Raw genomic sequence first — 20,137 nt, 5'->3', positions numbered from 1 at the left:
CAGGAAACTCGCTGACAACCGGTAACTGATCAATACCCGTACTACTCGTGGACATATCAACTGCATAGATGAGGTAGCCCTCCCCACCTGACTCCAAGACATGACATGTCTTCAGAGCCGAAATAAGTGGCATCGGAGGTCGCGCACCCTCACCATAAAAATACCAGCTATCACCCTCAACCGGATGAAACTGTACCAGACGCTGATAACAATCCACAGTAGCATGATACAAAGTCAGCATATCTATTCCCAAGATACAGTCAAAATCTGCCATCGCTAATATCATCAAATTAGCTACTAACACATTACCTTCAAACTCCAGAAGGCAACCCATCACTAGACGCTTAGTTACTATCTCTTGCTCCAACGGAGTAGATACAACTAAATCCATATCTAATGATACATAAGGTAATCTATGTCTCTTAACAAAGCGACTAGAAATAAAGGAATGTGATGCTCCAGTATCAATTAATACAAGTGCAGGAATACCACATAACAGAAAGGTACCTGCCAACATGCGATCGCTTCCCTCTGTAGCCTGCTCCTGAGACAGAGCAAACACCTGCCCTTGAGTCTGGGGATGGTAACCAGAAGAACTCTGTGGTGCCGGCTGCTGACGTGGAACAATAGAAGCCTGAGATCCAACATGTGATCCCGATCCACTAGCAGAACCCATGCGCTGAGGACAATCTCTCCGCAGATGTCCCTGCTGACCACAAATATAACAAGCACCAGTAGCTCTCGGACATGAAGCTGCAGGATGCTTCCCTCCACAATGACTACAAAATTTTTTCTTCTTCTTCTTCTTCCCAAAATGAAACATACCTCGTGAACCACAAGATCCAGATGAAGTAGTAGGAGTAGAAGAAGACATAGGTCCAGATTGCACAACAGATTGAGCTCGAGGCTCAAAAGATCCACTAGGCTGTCCTGGCATCATCAACTGTGCCCGCCTGTTGCTAATCTCCACAAGACGGCAACGGTTCACCAAAGTCTCAAAAGATACCGGGTCATCATAGACGACAACCTGAGAGTAGATATCTTGGTTCAAACCTTGTAGAAAGATATCATACTTTGACGCATCACTCTCATTGATATGAGGACTGAAAGGTAACAGATCAAGAAATCGTTGCTGATATTGATCAATAGTCATTGATCCTTGCCTCAAAGTAAGCAACTCCATCGATCGTGCTTGGCGAACAGCTGGAGGAAAATACAATTTCTGAAACTCCCGACAGAAATCCCCCCAAGTCACATGTCCTCTCTCAGTACGTGCCTGAGCAGCCTTGGCATCCCACCAAAAACGTGCTCGATCTTCTAGAACAAATTCTAGAACTTCCAATTTCTGATCCTCAGTACAATCGAAAGCACGAAAAGTACTCTCGAGTTTAGACATCCAACTCCTCGCCTGTTCAGGATTCTCGCCTCCCACCAAAGGTTTCGGTCCTACTTGCATGAACTTATTGATAGAGTAGCGACATCTACCCTCATGATGATGATGATCATCATCATGATGATGATGGCGACGATGATGATGACCACCTCCCTGGCCAACACTACCGTGACTCTCGTCAGCCATATCCTGAAAAGAATTGCACATTAAAATCCCAAATGCCCAAGAATTACTCAAAACTAAACTAAATCCCAAGTACTAATCCCAAAATCTAAGCATGCTCTGATACAAAAAATGTAGTGACCCTGCATGGTATCACCTACTAACTGGCAAATAATAGCATGCATTAAACTTAATACAGCAAAATAACTTAACAGAATAAAACATGCGGAAACAAAACCATAATTTACATATCAGCTTAGTAACATAATCCAGGCTTAAATCTGTAGTGATACAACCAAATCGAAACAGTAAACATTATACAGCTATATCGAATCCTGCTGTATAAAATCCTCAAGGCTCCTGCGCCCTAGTCCTGCCTTGAACTACCAGCTCCGTCCATCCTGCTACCTGCCCCATGGAATAGGGTGTCCAAGATAACAACTAGAACGTGAGCGCTAACGCCCAGTACATAGACATGAGTAAACAAATGTATGTAATGCATGCAACATGATGACTGGTACAGGGTCATCTGAAAAGTCATGCTCAGTACCGGCGCCACATGAGTGCTGCCACCGCACGGATCAACCTCTGGGTGCAACCACACTCGTCTAGTACACCAGAGTAGACAGACATAAATGCCCCCGCCGTCGCGGTACTCTCAGTGACAGACTATCGAGTATAGAGCTGAGTGGCTCTATAGTCAGGTATAACAAGGTATAGGCTCAACGTGTATATGCACATGACATATGAATATAGAAAGCAGTAAATCATATATCATGCCATATAATAATGCCAAATAAATGCAACATATAAACATGTATACTCGCTGGCAATCTCAGTCAATGTGTACGTACCTCTAGGCTAGTTCACGTATAATAAGATCCTAGGTTCCAAGCCTATATTCAAAAGTTCACCGTATCACTACATAAATTCTATCAGTCTTAACTAAGCTAATAAGTACTCCCAAAACTTAAATAGATTTCCGGACCATACCTTCGTCCGTAGATAGCCCTTTGGAGTCGCTAGTCCCGGATGACTATAACCACACCTTGGTTATTCCAAAACCTCTATTATAACCGATAGAGCCCTCAAGTGTATATCTCACACTATATAACTGAAGAAAGAAACTCGGGAATTCGTAATTCAGAATTGAATCTAAGAAGCCCTATTTATAGGAAAAATTCCCGGCCAGGATCGGAACTTCCGATTTCGGGATCGGAGCTTCCGATCCAGCTCATTGTGTGCATGCAAGACACGCCGGAACTTCCGATCCGTCGATCGGAGCTTCCGATCTCACCCCCGATCAACACTTGTCAAAACTCGCGGCTGAGTCATCGGGTAAAGCTGGCAGCCGGAGATCGGAACTTCCGTTCCTGGATCGGAGCTTCCGATCTCGGTGCTTCCGCTGAGCTTCCGAAGTGGCTGGGATCGGAGCTTCCGATCTGGGTTCGGAGCTTCCGATCCGGCCCAAAGTCAAAAGCCCAAATTCTCTTCCGAAGTCCAAGAATATTCCGAAATTGATTAATTACCAACCATTAATCATGTTTAACATATTATTATCTTAAAATGGTCTCTGGGTTACTACAACAAGCTTGCATAGGCACCACATCACACAACATTTCATCTACATACTTACCAATGGAAAATGGTACCACCACCTGCTTATGCACTCTCACCTCCAAATTATCATTAAACCACTGCAATTTATAGGGTTGAGGATTCTTTATAACAGGCAAACTCAACTTTTCCACCAACTCATAACTCGCTACATTAGTGCAACTCCCACTATCAATAATAACATTACATACTTTGTTATTCACAAAGCATCTAGTATGGAATAAATTTTTCCTTTGAGTTTCTTCCTCCTCCTTTTGTTGTACTTTCAACACTCTCCTAATCACTAACAATTTTCCAACCACCGCATCATATTCGTCTTCATCGGGATCCTCCAACGCAGGCATAACATCATAATTCTCCTCCTCACTCTCAGACTCAATATCACCACCAGCATTCATAATCATAATTTTTTTATTAGGACACTGACTAGCAATATGACCAAGTCCTTGACATCTAAAACATTTAATATCTCTAGAGCGAGTATTAGTAGTTTCAGGTGTACCTTTACCCACTTGTTTTGGTGCCTCCAATTTGGTGTCAAATTTTGGCTTGGATACGGACTTGTTGTCCTCCCGTTTTGCAATGTTTGGACGCCAAGGAGTCGACGATCCTCCACCGATAGAAAGTCGACCAGCTCCTCTCCTCTTGAGCTGCTGCTCCATCTTCATGGCCGTCTATACCATCTCATCCAAATCAAAACAGTGGCGAAGCTCCACTTGATCTTGGATTTCTCTATTCAAACCGCACAAAAATATGGTCATTGTAGCTTCATTATCCTCCTCAATGTTGGCCCGGATCATCGTGGTTTCCAACTCCTTGTAGTAATCCTCCACGCTTCTTGGACCTTGCTTCAGAGATTGTAATCGCCTGTACATGTCACGATAATAATAGTTAGGCACAAATCGCTTCTTCATGACACTCTTCATCTCCTCCCACGTCTCAATAGGCGGCTCTCCACACCTCCTTCTAGTGGTCACTAATTGATCCCACCAGATTAACGCATAGTCTACAAACTCAACCACTGCCAACCTCACTTTCTTAAGGTAAGAATAGTGATGGCAATCAAACACAAACTCCAAATACGCCTCCGGGTCAGACTTCCCATGAAACGCTGGAATTTTCATCTTAATACTACTAATATTTTCATCCTCCTTACTACCCTCCGTATGTTTTTCTCGTACCGCTTCTCGCCTATGTCTACCCCCATGTACTCTTCTCTCTCCATCCCAATTCTCATCAAAACTCTCCTCATCTCCTTCAAAATTATTCCCCTTCCTATCTTTAATTTTTTTTCCACTACCACTACTCTCCTCCAATCTACTCATCCGCTCATCAAGAGGTTCCAACTCCGACCTCATCACCCTAGTAAATTTTCCCATCAATGCCTCCATTTGGACCTTGGAAATTCTTTGGTTCACACTTTCACTAGCATCTTTATTAGGATTCATGGTACCTGCAAGAAAAAGGTTAGTAGTAAAATTCCTCACACAAGTTCTCACAGTTCACTCCAACACTCGTTTTCTTTCCACTCAATTTATGTAGGCTTTTGCTTTGTGTAAAAAAAGTGAATCAAACTCTCAAGTTCACAACTTTTAGACGCTTGAAGATCGACTCTCGAAGATTGACAAAAAAAACAAGAAGAAGAAATTTATGGATGCTCGAATTTTGACTTGCACCCAAGGATGAACAAGAACGAAAATTGTACACAAGTTATCTTGCTTCTTCTATATATATATATATATATATATATATTTGAAGCTTTTTCGGTCTCTACTTTTTTTTTTTTTTTTGAGATAACTTGCAGCACGCGACATGAACGAGAAATAGACTTAGACGAAGAATTAGAAGAAGGACGAAGAACGTGGAGAACACAAAGAATAGATAGTCACAAAGATGTGAAAACTTACTTGTTTCAAACATTTGCTTTGATACCAACTGATATGAATCTTATGTATGAAAGGCAACACGACTACAAAGAATCCCACCTCAATTCTATAACAAAAGAATTAAAAGATTTTGTCCCAACTTTGAAACAAGTAACAGATTTTGGAATCTCCACCTCTAGTTGAACCTGTAACTAGCAACAGAGAATTTACGATGGAAACAATCAAAAATTCAATTAGACCTTCAAAGCAACCTGTCTTTGACAACCCAATTGAAAATCGATTGACAAACGCCACAAAACTATGAAACTTTGATAAGTTTGATTTTTGGGTAAAGCAAAAGCTTTGATAAAATTCTAGAGAGAATTTTGTATTGAATAATCAATAATCAGAAATCTTAATTCTATCAATAATGAATTTTTTTGTTGTATTTATAATACAACTACAAATAATAAAAGATATCGCGAAATAACTTAAAAATATATCTAAAGATATGATAATATCTTCCTAAAAGTTTCCTAGTAGGAATAAAAGACTCAAAATAAAAAAATAATGCCAAAAATATCAAAAGTCTCGCACACACACAAACACGCCAAACTATGTGTAAAAACACGAGGCGCGGGCGCGCAAGGACTACGCGCGGGCGCACATAGCTCTCTGTCCGTCTGGTGCAGGCGCGCATGGGCTTCTGTCCATCCTCTTCAAAACTCACACAGATGCACGCGTGCGCGCATGCCTCTCGGGTCCTGTCACCTATTTTTGTGTTTTCTTTGATATTTTCTCCACTCTCTTGACTTTTTTGGACTTTAATAAGATTGTAACTTTCCCCAAAGTATTCTTCAGACATTCCAATGTTTTCTTGACAATTCATCATCAACGATTGAAGTGCTTCCTTGAACTTCTTAGCTCGACCTCTCGTAATTGGTCCTCGAGGCATCTCCAAAGGGTCCTTAACCATGTGATCAACATGCGAGCTATCCGTAATCGCATCACCTTTGCTTCTCTTTCCTCATTTCATGTGCATGAGTCTCTTCATTCTTTGTTCTTCGTGGCAATTATGTTGTGGGCTCTGTAGAGGAAATTGAGAGAGAAATATAATGTGGATCTGTAGATGGGTATTTGTGGGTTTGAATTAAATATGAGGACAATCAAGTCTTTTGGCTTTCATTAGGGAGTTAAAACATATAAATGATTTTTTTGGGGAGTGATGATAAATCAATTCTGAGCTAGGGACTGACAGCAAAGTTCAGTATTCCATTAGGAATTTAAGTACAATTTACCGTTATTTTAAACTTCACATGTTCATTATAATCTCCATTTATGTGCTTTCATTTTATTTTAAATTAAATTTAAATCTCTATCTCTAGTTTAAACTTTATTTATCCATTATGATCTCCATTTTTGTGCTTTCATTTTATTTTCAAATTTAAATTGATTTGAAACAAAAATTAATACATATATATAATAAATAATATTAATATTTTAATCACATGCAACTCATTTTATTTTCAAATTTAAAATGATTTGAAACAAACATATAATATAAGTATACAATAAATAATATTCATATTTTAATCACACACGCATCGCGTGTGCAAGCACGACTAGTATCTATATATTTATGAGATGAGTTGACCAGGTTCATATCTGAATTAAGCGAAAAATAATACATTTGACATTAGAAATAATATTATTCATGAGTCGGATTAGGTAAAAAATTTGTATCACAAAATTAGTCTAATAAAATTTTTTGAAAAAGTATTAAACAAATAGCTCAGTGATTGAAATTTGATTTGTCAGAAGGCCGAAACCATGGAAAGTTCTATGATCCATCGGGTGAAATTCACCCGATGGATCTGGGCCGTTCATGGGGGCCGGGCCCCATGAATAGGAGCCCGAGCCCCACATAATTATGTGGGGCCCGGGCTATTTGGACGGTAGATGCTGCACCGGGTGAAATTCACCCGGTGCAGCATAGAATAAGCCCAAAACCATAGATAGACTAAATTATGCGACTGATTTCGCCATTTTTCATGTAGTAAAAGTCAACATTTACAATCATTCATCTAAACTTCTGAAATAGACCATATATCTAAAATCATTGTGATGAAGAAGCTTGCCTTAAAATAGATTTATGGGTTGGAGATGACCACGCATCCAAATCCTGAAATTTATCATAAGCTGGTTTATTGAATTGATTTTAAATTACATTAAAATAGTGTAAATTTTGCATCAAATACAACTTTAATCTGCAACTCATTTAATTCAAATTTAATACAAAAAAGAATATTCTTTTCTATTTTACATATATTATTTTTTTATCATGTATTTAATATCTACTTACAAATTTAATAATTATTTGGGAGAACTGCGATTTTAGTCATTTATATTTGTCACTTTGTGATTTCAGTCCTCTATGTTTTCATATTTCAGTTTTAGTTTTGTATGTTTCGATTTTTGGCAATTTTAGTCATTTTTCTTCGAAAATGTTACACGTCACCTTCACATCAGCACTGCATTGGTGCCACATCAGTGACACATCGAAAAAAGGACTAAAATTGCCAAAAAAACAAAGATAGCGGAGTAAAACTAAAGTTTGAAAATATAGAAGACCGAAATCGCAAAGTGACAAATATACATGACCAAAATAACAATTTTTCCTAATTATTATTAATATGATATAACAATATTATATTAGAAAAAATACAATTATTATAATATTAAAATTTTTAATTTAATTATACATATTAATTAAACATTTTGGCGTCGGGGGTCTAATATTAACTGAACTCCAAATTTATTAAATACATATTTGACCCGAAATGTTTGATGAACCAATATCTTGACGAAAAGAATATGACTCGTGAGATTCAAACGGCCCAAAAATAACTTATAGATGAACAAGTATTAACAATCTTAATTTTGATCACTACTTGACGAAACTCGTAGACAGAGAAAATTTGTATTGCTTAATTAATAGTGGCGGAGCCACGTTAATGGCCACCCGGGCTTTGGATTAATTTGGTATTAGTCCGGGTAATTCGATTCAAAATTTCAAATGATTCAAGAGTTTGAAATCTTAGCTCAAGTAGATAACAAATCCCGGCTCCGCCACGTTCGATTGTGTCATAATTTTATTCATATAACGATTGAAGCAAAACGAATTAACGAGCATATGATATGCTTTTGTCGCACATATCAGTAAACGAAAACCCAAAAAACAAAGGAATTGCATGTAACAACTAAGTACTAACAAGCAATTTGGGGAGAAATTGAGGTCCTAGTTCCCATAAAGTGACAATACAAAACTGTGGTTGAAGCAGAAAAGATGAAAATAGTGAAATATATAAAGTGCTTTTAACTTATAACAAGATAAGTCATGTCGCTTGTGATTGTATCACATCATCATTCTACAACTTCATGAGTTGCTTAAAACTTAAAAGGAGTCATTCTCTGTGACTTTAATTCCCCTTTGAACACCTGTACTCATGAATGGCCGAGCCAGAATTTTTAAATTATTCGAGTTAAAATTTTAAACTCTAGAAATACTCAATTTTTTGAATCGAACCACCCGGACTAATATCAAATTAATCTAAAATTTCTCAAAATTAATATATATAAAATTTTAGCCCGGGTGCCATAGCCACTGCCTGTACTGGAACATTTGTTCAAAAATTTTCATATCCAGATTAGAATATTTGTCAAGTATCAATGAGGATATTCATCATGTTTTCTGGTTTTATTCCAAGACCCGTAAGGTTTGGAAAAGAACAACACTATGGCCCTTAATGCGAATTTTTTTTAGACGACAGTTTGGTGGCCTGTTCAATTGAATTTTCGCTCATGGAAATTTCGGTGATTTTAAATATTTTTATCATGATTTGTTGGAGCATTTGGGAGGCTGGTAATGTATTCATATTTCAAGGTAAGATTTTCTCATGTGATGACATTATTACTCGCTCTAATTCGTACTACTTTCAAAAGTCTCATGGATTCTAGAGATTCTAGTGGCTCACCACCGAAACCATCCATGCCTTGGCAAGCTCCCCTACTGGTGGTCTTAAAGTGAATGTGGACGCAACAATTTCTCACTTCCAAAGATCCTCTAATCAAGTGGCCCATAAACTTTGCTCGAAGAAGTTTGAGCTCGCAACAATATATTTTGTACTCAAAGATGTTCCTTTGGGTTTTGTTCATGCCGCCCGCAGGGTACTACCCCGCAGGGTACTACCCTGCGGACGACGTGTAACCCTATGATTGGTCAAAATCAGTGGGTTCCATGTGGGCCCCACTAATTTTAACCAATCAAAGTCCGCCAAGCCACCCACAGGGCACTACCCTGTGGGTGGCATCTACTTAACCGTTACTTTGTTTTTACAAAAAGCTGTACGGACTGATTTATGGATTCCAAAAAAAAAAAAAAAAACTTAACTTAATAATCCAAATCACACCAAACCGAAATCCATGGTTTTGTTAGGTTATTGTGATATCCCATAAATACTCGGGTCAGAAAGACAAATCATATATATTATTTCTTATCTAGATACCTGTATATCTAGCAAGATAAGTAAAGAATATTTCGTAAAGATGAAAGTTTGAATTCAATTAAGAAAGTAATATTTCCTGTTGGTTGGAATCTTATAGGTTTCGCCTATAATTATCAGTTTTGATTTATTCTTAACAATATTGAGAATATGCACAATATATTGCACACCTTGTTGTATACTTTTTCTTAGAGTTTTCTTCTCCAACAAGCCCTATATTGACTTCAGCATCGAAGTGGTCACGCTAAAAAACTATTCTGACGCCCATTCACTAGCTGTTTATTGTGTGCAGAAGACCAGTTTAGTTACGAAGTCACGGTGGAAAGGGAAGATTTCATTGGAAAAGGTTGTCACGTCTACCCAACTTTTTTTCGAGTGATAACATTTGGCATCGTATGTGAGAAACCGAGTCTAAGATGTTGATGAGAGAATAGGAGAACATGGGTTTTTGGATTTCCTTGCACATCAGCCAAATTGCGAAAGCTGGTGGGAAGAATCGAAACGTCTGATCGGGTTCAAATTTTATGCATATTCATAATCATGTTTTTAAGGATTTGAATGGTGGAGATCGTGATTGGTGGCTTTGTAGGATCGGATTTTGACCACTTAACAGAAGTTGATCATCTTGCACAGTTTTTGTATGAGTTTTCGGATTTTCACATGACTTGGCTTGCACATCAGCCAATTTGCGAAAGCTGGTGGGAAGAATTGTACCGTCGGATCGGGTTAAAATTTGGTATGCATATGTATAATTATGTTTTTTATGATCTGAACGGTGAAGATCGTGCTTGGTGGCATATAGGAACATATTTTGACCGCCGAATAGAAGCTAATCGTCTCGCACAGTTTCTGTATGAGTTTTCGGATTTTCGCATGGCTTGCTCATCAGCCAACTTGAGAAACCATTTGGGAAAATTTTAACTGTCTGATCGAGTTTTAATTTAGTATTAAAATGTATAATTATGTTTTCTAGGATCTGAACGGTGAAGATCATGATTAGTTTCTTGTAGGATCGGATTTTGACCGCTTAGCGGATGCTGCTCTTCTCAAATAGTTTCTATGCGTTTTGTTTGAATAAGCTCTTACAAAAGATCTAATAGTTGGAATTCTTCGAAATATATACAGTATGCTCAGAGAATCTTGATTCAAATTCTGAACGCTGGAGATTTTTATTGATGGCTTGAAGACTTAGATATTTATGGCCGAACAAAATCTGCTCTTCTTCTAGCATAGGTTTTGCGCGACATTTTTGAAAACGCAATTTTGAAAAATCTAACCGTTGAAATTTTCTGAAATTTGTACCGTGTGTACAAAACATCTTGTTGCATATTCTGAACGGTGAAGATCAGATTTTATTTCATTTTGGAGGTGGATATTTGCGAGCTCCAGATCTAATTAGATGAGACCGTGGTGGATTTTCTATAATAATTTTATTGTGATACATCATGCATTCAAATTATTAATATTTTGGATTATTTTTGTATTGGTGTCGTGCAGCACTCATAATATATCATATTCTAACTCGGTCCCAGACCGTGCCCCTTAAGCTCGATTGAATGAGACCTCGGCACAATATTTATGGCTCGATCCTTGACCTTGTCCATCTAAGTCCGAGTGAATGAGGTCTCGACACTATATTTATGGCTCGGTCCCCGACCCTGTCCATCTAAGCCCAAGTATATGGGGCCTTGATACCTAAGCCCGAGTGTATGAGGCCTCGACACCATATATTAAGTCCGAGTGAATGAGGCCTTGGCACCATATTAAGCCCGAGTGAATGAGGCCTCGACAACATATATTAAGCCCAGGTGAAGGAGGCCCTATCATGGTATTTTTGGGTTGGTCCCTGACCCTCCCCCTTAAGCCCAAGTGAATGAGGCCTTGACACCTTTAAACCCAAGTGTATGAGATTTTGTCACATTTAAACTCGAGTAATCGGCACTATACCTTTTGGCTCGATCCACAATTGTTTTCGATAAGGACCTATCCGTGTCAAGACCTACTTTTTAAAATCGGGACAGCGAGTGATACTCTAGCCCGACTAAGAGCGGGGACTTGTGATATCCTCATAAATACTCGGGTCGTGAAAGATAAATCATATATATCATTTCATATCTAGATACCCGCATATCTAGAAAAATAAGTAAAGAATCTTTGATAAAGATGAAAGTTTGAATTCAATTAAAAAAGTAAATATTTCTTGTTGGTTGGACTTTTATAGGCTTCGCCTTTAAATATCAGTTTTGATTTATTCTTAACAACATTGAGAATATACACAATCTCATACACAATATATTGCACATCTTGTTGCATACTTTTTCTTACAACAAGCCCTATATTGACTTAGGCATCGGAGTGGCCACGCCGAAAAACTCTTATGACGCTCATTCACGGGCTGTTTATTGTGTGCAGAAGACTAGTTGAGTTACGAAGCCATGGTCAAAAGGAAGATCTCATTGGGAAAGGTTGCCATGTCTACACAATTTTTTCCGATGATAACAGTTATAATAAATTATTAGTGGTTTGGAATTTTTTCAAACCGATGAAATATGATTTGGATCAAATTTTTAGCTAAAACCGAACCAAATCGTAGTTGAATACTACTAATCAAAACCTTAGATTTCAATTTTATTTTATTTTCTTAATGACAATGGAACTTATTCTTTGATGTGTGTGAGAAAATCTAAAATTAACGCAATAACTTACAAACGCATCAGATAAATTGTATCGGGTGAACCTGGTGTAATATACTCTCTCGAAAAAGTGCTAGTAGAGAATCAAACTTATGATCATTAATCAAATGTTCATTTACACCATGAATTTGAATGCTTCTTGAGGCACCGAACCCTAAATTTCATGTTCTTATGTTGTCTTGCTGAAAACTTATTTTCAATTGGACTATTTAATTGACATCCGCAATTTGAATTTGTTTCCGAATGAACTGGAAATATTCATAATTCCTCTTACGTTCCTTTATTTCACTTTAATACTCTCATTTTTTTCCACCCATTAAACCCTTGGTACGGTATGACGTGGGATAAAGGGATGGTTTAGGACATATATATACACTGAAAATATGGGGAAAACAAAACAGCCAAAAAGATTCATCCACAATCATAGATGAGTTACTAGTTTCGGGCTTTCGGCACTCGGTTTTCTCCCAAATGTCGAAGCAAAATGATAACAATATTTTAATTACTTTATTGTCTTTATAATATTTTAACAATAAATTTTAAATTATTAAGTAACTAAAAAGTCAAACTTAATAAGTCAAACTTTTTAAAATATGTTTATTCAAATTTTTTTTTTAAGAATATGTTTATTAAAATTAATGGAGCTGGAATAAATTTTGAAAATTGATATTTTTTTAAATGAAAAAAGAAGTAAAATCCTAGAAACAAAAAGTTTTAACTTTTTTCCAAATATTTTTTTAAAACACTTTTTTTAACCAAATAATAAAAATAAATATATTCAAGCCACAATTTCTCACGAATTCTAATAATAAAAAACTAAAATGAATAGCTTTGGAATGAACCCAAGAATGCATGCAAAGTCACAATATTTCACCACTTGTCCCTTCAAAGTGCCACGTTTAACGTACCCCATTCTATAATCCTTACACCTATTCTTCCTTCTCCAACATTCATTTTCCATGATCCTAAAAAAATGTCATGTATTCCTCCTCCTCCTCCCTCTTTCATTTTCTTGAAGAAAGACATGATCTCCATCAAGATTCCGATAAAGAAATTAGCCACAACCCGGTATCATGCCCGATCATTTGCCCCTTTTTCAACCCGTTTAGCCGCCTACGACCCGAATTCTGTGCCCGGGAAGTCCCCGCCGGAGATCACCACGCCGCCACCGGTGCAAGAGCCTAGCGTTATTCCTGAGTTGCCGCGTACGCCAGGAGTGCCGGAATTTGATCCCATTCCATCGGAAAACCCGGCTGATCCACCGCCACTTTCGCCTGGACCCAATCCCGGCCCGGAGTTTCCAGGCCAACCGAGCCCGTCTCCACCGATGCCGGACGCTCCTCGGCCTCCTCTGCCGTCTCCGCCAGGCATACCTGAGATTCCCTTCCCGTCCCCACCCGGTGAGCCGGAGGTGATCCCGCCGCATGGGCCGGATGTGGTTCCTCCGATGCCGTCCGAGCCCGGCCCACCGAACCCGAATTATCCTGATATTCCGCCGCCAATTATAGGCTCAAATGGCCTTGTTTTTTACTAGCTGTAGTACTAGGCTAATGAAGTCAATTGGTGAGTAATGTAAAAAATTTCATGTTTTTTTTTTAATACAAACACAAATGCTTGTTTTCGTGTAATGATTCAGTCAAATAATTTAAAGCTTAAACCATTTGTGCTTGAGTCCAGCAAATGAGCGAATTATAAAACATAAAAATTTATGTAAGACAGGCACAGGCACGCATTTCATTATGTTTCATACTTTTTTTTTTGTCATCTATGAAAATTATGGAGATGATTTCATAGCTAAATTTTGTTTTGTGAGACGATGTATTCTTAATTGAATCATCAACGATAGCATATTATTTTTTTTATATCTAATTATTATTTTTATTGTAAATATTATTAGGCTGAACGACAGGTTTTGAGATTTGAGATTTGAGATTTGAGATTTGAGAGAAATTGATTTTTTTTGGGTAAGGAAGTAATGTATGCGATCAGATTAATAAGATCATTTTAAGATATCAAGACAAATAAACATACCCTTAAAAAAATTTGGAACGATTGAAGAGTTCTTCTATTGGGAATGATTAGATCTTAACATATGTTGTGTTTAGATAAAAGTTATGTTGTGTTTAGGTAAATTGGATTTTAAAAAAGTTTTTTTTTAATTATTTTAGGGAAATAACATAATAAATATATGGTATGTTATGTTAATTAATTATGATATATTTCCAACCTATTTAATAAACAATGGGATTAAAACTAATGAGTAGTTGGTTTTAGGGCAAGTTGAAGATTGTTAGAGTAGATGCCTTGCAAGTCAAATGTTGGTCAGAGATTTTATTGACTCAAGTGTAATAATAATTTTTATTTTAATAAAATTAATTTTTTATTTGGTATTTTATTTATCTGAATACCCATGCGAGCTGCATAGATAAAGACTTTGAATATATTATAATAATTTGAATATATTATAATAAGATATGAGCTTGTACATGTGATGACAATCATAAAACACATATTATTAATTATTGTATATTCTAAATCAAGTTTCTAGTAATCAATGTGTAAATAAATGATGTATGAATTTAAAATTTGATATCTTACTCTATAAGTGTTTAATTAACTAAGTTTTAAGGTGAAGATTGTGATGAAATTATTTACAAATAAAATCAAAAGTATTCGATAAATTAGTTATTTTATGTGATTTTTTTAGCTTTTAGATTTTATCTTAATTTTTAAAATGATATCTCATTATTTTTGTTTGTATTTTTTAAATTTTAGATTAGATAATTATTACTCATAAAGTTTTAAATATCTAATTAAGCACGTGATTTTTAAAAATAACATGAAAATCAATTAACATAAACAATTTTATGTATGTATATGCATAGTGTAAGAGACGTTAATATTGTTTTATTGTTAATAATAAAATTATAATATAAATTTATAGATTTGAAATTATTCATATCTTAGAGTAATATCCTAAAAAAACATTCCTAAAAAACATTTAAAGATCGAAATTTATCAATGTGTGAGATGCAAAAAAAATTTTAGTGGACACTCATATAAAGATAAGTGTCCATGTGTAGATTTACCTTAGATTAATATCTCAATGTGAGGAAATTTTTTTCCCGTTCAACATACTTTAAAGATATACTAGGTAGTGCTACCTCAATAATTGAGGTGCTTACCCATGTTTACAGTACTATAATAGGCACATAATCAAAGATAAATTAATAAAGCAAAGAAATGCATAGGAAACTCTCAATCTATGAATGGGTTAACTAAATCTAAGGATGATATCTAAATCATGCATTCAAAAACTCGTTTTTTACAAATAGACGTAATTAATGATATATTATCGACGTTACAAATCGTGAGACATTAAATTTATCAATGGGATAACACTCATATGCTAGGTTGAATTGTATCTTATAAATGATAGATATTTATTTATTGTGTCACAGCAAGGTGTGAATGAAATCAAATTAATAAGACATAAATAAATTAATAAAACATAGATACCTGGAGAAAACTCTCAAGTCTCAATCTATAAAAAATAGAGATTCATTTATTATGCCACATCAAAGTTTAAAGAAAGCCTTGTTAAATACAAATCAAGAATGATAAACAAATTTATGTGGTCCTCTTTGTTGTATGGGGTGCAAGATCAACACACACAAAGTCTGTAAGAGAAAAAAAAAACAGTGGGCAGAAAAATTGTTACTGAAAAATAAATAATGCAGTGCAAACTTTTGATATAAACTTTAACTTTCCAAAAGGTGAAACTAATTCACGAAGTCAAAATTTCAACCGATACAGTGCATATGTAATATTTTCAAAATTTTTTAATTTGGTAAACATTAATTAAAGCTTATAACTCTTCAATTCGAGATAGTAAATTTTTTTTTGTAAAGGGGTATTTTGGTCACTACAAAATACACAAAATTAATCTATAATATTAAAATCATACCAAACATCATAGATTTATTCCTTATCCAGCCATCTTATTTATCCATGTCTTTCATTTTTTAATCCCTCTTATTACTAATCATTTATTTATCCTATTAGACATACCAAGTGAAAGTTAGAGTTAAAGATCGATATCAACTGAAAATGTAGGCGAATTGCTTTATATATTAGCGAACACCACATTTTTTTAGCAAAAGTTACCCTTCATGTACGGGTTAGCCATAGTAGACATGAATAGAAAGATTTGACATATTGAGAGCACAGTATCAAAAATAGGCATTTTAGTGGACAAAGCAATTATTAGAAGATTTGCACTATTGAACCAGGAAAATCAACCTTACCATTAACTTACATTAGATTTTTCCGTGAATTATAATGTGATCCAAGGATGTAACAAAGCATGTGTTAAATTGCAAAATGTTATAATTTCTACGTAACATTTTTATTAAGTGAAGTGTCTTTGAATTATTAGATTTCATGGTAAAAGTATTAATGGTCATTTAAGTGGCTAAAGAAATCATGAAAATAATTGTTAGTACTAAATTATAGATGCTAAAGTGTAAATTGTTGAACCAGTAAGGGCTTTCTCAAGTCTGGTTTAGCATTTAAAACTGTGGCAATATTTCCAGAAAATTCTCCTATGAAGGGGATAAATTCTAAGTAACAAATGAGTGCAGAATCAAATTACACAACTTACATTTATCATTTACCGAAAACCACCAGATAAACATTTTTATTTTTGTCCTTCAGCTTCGTCACCAAGGCATCAATTCCAGGAAGAGAAATATATCATTCATTCTTCTTGCCCTCAAACTATATTATTTCATTGTTACTTTGAAGTATACGGAGCACATACTATTTCAATTTGCCCCTAATGCATAGACAAGTGAGAAGCGCATACATCACAAGCCAAAGTTTCTCGTTCGTAATCCATGAAAATGAGCATTTATTTTAAATACATTGCATTATTTTCAAGATGTTTCAAAAATAACTAAAAGAAAACAGAGAATAGCATGCCATGTTTCATACTTTGGAGGTCTCTTCTCAAGAAAATCTTGCACCTGAGAGAGTGATGGATTGAAAAGAGATAATCTAGCAGTCAATGTCTGCTCAAAAGGAACGAAGCCACTCATTGCCCTAGCAGAAACAACAAACGAAAATAAACTCAAAATTCCATCAATGTGGTGAGAAGAAAGACAAGAAAAGGAACTATGAGCAAAAAATTCAAAGGGAACTGCAATACAAAGAATGCTATTGAACCTGCAGTCCAATCAGCATCACCCTTTCCAGATCCACAGAACTCTGCCACCATGCCAATTCCCTTCCAAGCACACTGTGCTATTCATGCACAAACGGCAGCAATCCACCGACTTTTGAATGAGACAAACGCGGCAGGCATGATACAGCTGACATCAGTTTTGATCCTATCCCGTTCTTCTTCTAATGGCATAAGGCGATGCTTATACCATCAAAGAAAGTTTTAGCAAAATCAATTTGCCATATGGAAGTAAAAGACAAATGTTCATTCTCACAGAAGAAAGTACATCGTTATCCCATCAATTTCTGTAAAGCAAAATGTTATCAAATGAATAGTACCTATCCCCAAACACCCGAAGTTTTTGTATTGGTGTTGATTACTTGATTTTGTAGGGAATCATTTAGTGTTAAAAGCACATCTGATATAATCTAATCTAATAATGGTAAATTTGTGACTTGATAAAACACTAAAACATGACAGCAGCGCTAATATTTTCTACATGCTCTACTATAGACTCCACCTCTTTCGTTAAGGTATAGAAGTCTACAAATAATACAACAGCCATGACGAGATCTAGGTCCATAAATATTAGATTCATTGAGTGAAATTAGGCAGCAACACACGTCAATTCTTGGTAAAGTAGCACAGTCCAAATTACTTCATGAGAATTACTTGATTACACTAATTGAGATTTTCCTCCCACTCTCAGTAGAACTTGAGTCCTTAGTTTGTAATATCTATTCATTCAATCAAGAATGAATGAATTTTAATCATAAATAAATTGAAAATCCAACCATACATTGGCTTAAAATCCCATCATGCCAAAAATTTCGTAATAGTCACAATATCATGATAACCAACAACTTAACAATCATACATCACAATAGAAGCCAACAGTTTTTTGCATATTAAAAATTCAAACTGGACAAAGAAAAGGCTAAACAAACAATAAGACAAATCCACAAGCATTACCTTGCACAGCACATTCACTTGTTGCAAATAATACTCTTGCATCTGTTAGCAATGTGGAAGCACAAAAATAAGAAAAATTTGATATTATGTTTACATAAACAACACTTGAATCTACACGGGAAAAATATAAACTTACATTTAAATGTAACAATTCAGCAATCAAATTTTAAGACAAAGATTGCAATGGGAAAAACTAAAATAAATTCAGGAGACAGAATTGAACAAAGAAATGAAATCACTTCACATAACTCATTTCCAAAGAAAATTTATGCTAAACAAAGATAATCATCATCATCCTTAAGAAGTTCGAAGAAGCAACATAAAGCACACCCGAAGGGCCGCGAAGAAGGAATGAAATATTTCGAGTTCAACGAAAGTGAGGGTTCTCAAGAAATCAGAAAACCCAAAGGAATTACAGTGAAGCCAAGAAAGCCGATGGAAGTCAGAGTCCCAATACTTAGGTAGTGCAGTGATTGGGAGATCTTTTAGAAAAGTGATTGGGAGATTTTTTAGAAAAGTGCTTCTCAACTTTTCGTTAACAAAATTTTATAAAATTTCAAATTTTTGTTAACGAAAAAACTAAGAAGCACTTCTAAAAAGGTCACCCAAACACTATCTTACTGGAGGTGAAGCTCTCGTAGAAAAACGAAGGACGAAAGGAGTCCGAGAACAAAAACCAAAAAAAGAGAAGAGAAGAAAGCTTGCTTAACTCGAAATCGAAGCTTTCCAATCCACGAAGGATCTGTAATCAAGTGGAAAAAAATGAAGAACGAAAGAAGTAATGACTTGTATCGCTTAAACCAGTTTCGTTTTGATGGGCTCTCTTTTTTGCTGCGGTTGAGAAACAACTCTGTTATACGTGCATTTGGGATGACCGGCAACCGGACGTAAACTGGCCATTTTTTGAATTATTAGCAGGCTTTCATATATGTAGATATATATCTAATTATTCATGATTTGTAACAATTTGATATATGCTTTGAATCTCATAGGAAGAGTGACGTCTCGTTACTATAATTATCGTCTCACATACTTTGCTTAGGGCATCCGTAGTTTCTAGTTCTAACTTCCTTACGTGCATATAGAGGTGTCAAAATGTGTTAGTTCCGTCGGGTTGACCCATTTTGCCATACAAAATAGGTGGATTGAGTTGTCAATTTCCCAATTCGCCTTAAAGGTGGGCCGGCCCGCACCGCCCCGTCTAATGGTGGATTGGGATGGGTTGCAGGTTGGCCCGCCAAAACACGTCAAATTCACGTAAGTCTGTCGGGTTGTTCCGCCCCGTCACTTAAATAGGTGGATTGGGTTGGAGTTTTTTCAACCCGCCTTAAAGGTGAGCCGGCCCACCCCTCCCCGACTAATGGTGGGTTGCGAAGGGTTGTGGGCCGGACCGTCCCACCAACCGTTTTGACACCTCTACGTACATGTCACAACAAAAACACTATATATATTTTTTAGAATTTTTTTTTATGTAAGAGGAAAGTACGCTCTTAAAACTTTTTAATAATAAAAAATACATTTATTAATAAAATTAAACTATTTGACGTTTCTTAACGTTAATTTTTTTTTGTTTTCTTTTTGTTAAATCATGTGTACTAGCTAATATAAAATATAATTTCACATAAAATTAGTCATTTATTTATTTTCTA

At 35.9% G+C, this 20,137-nt stretch overlaps 1 long non-coding RNA gene across 1 annotated transcript; it reads right to left on the bottom strand.

Annotated features, from left to right (window-relative positions):
• Positions 1 to 16,968: 16,968 nt before the first annotated feature.
• On the bottom strand, positions 16,969 to 19,337 carry LOC140875841 (uncharacterized). The gene is made up of 4 exons (XR_012148603.1): positions 19,199 to 19,337; positions 18,489 to 18,530; positions 17,519 to 17,717; positions 16,969 to 17,395 (listed from the first exon to the last, which is right to left on the bottom strand). It is a non-coding gene; the product is annotated as an uncharacterized lncRNA (long non-coding RNA).
• Between the last annotated feature and the right edge of the window lie 800 nt (positions 19,338 to 20,137).

The sequence above is a fragment of the Henckelia pumila genome, chromosome 1 (assembly GCF_033568475.1).
Source record: "Henckelia pumila isolate YLH828 chromosome 1, ASM3356847v2, whole genome shotgun sequence".
NCBI lineage: Eukaryota > Viridiplantae > Streptophyta > Magnoliopsida > Lamiales > Gesneriaceae > Henckelia > Henckelia pumila.
This window is presented reverse-complemented; position numbering and strand designations above follow the sequence as displayed.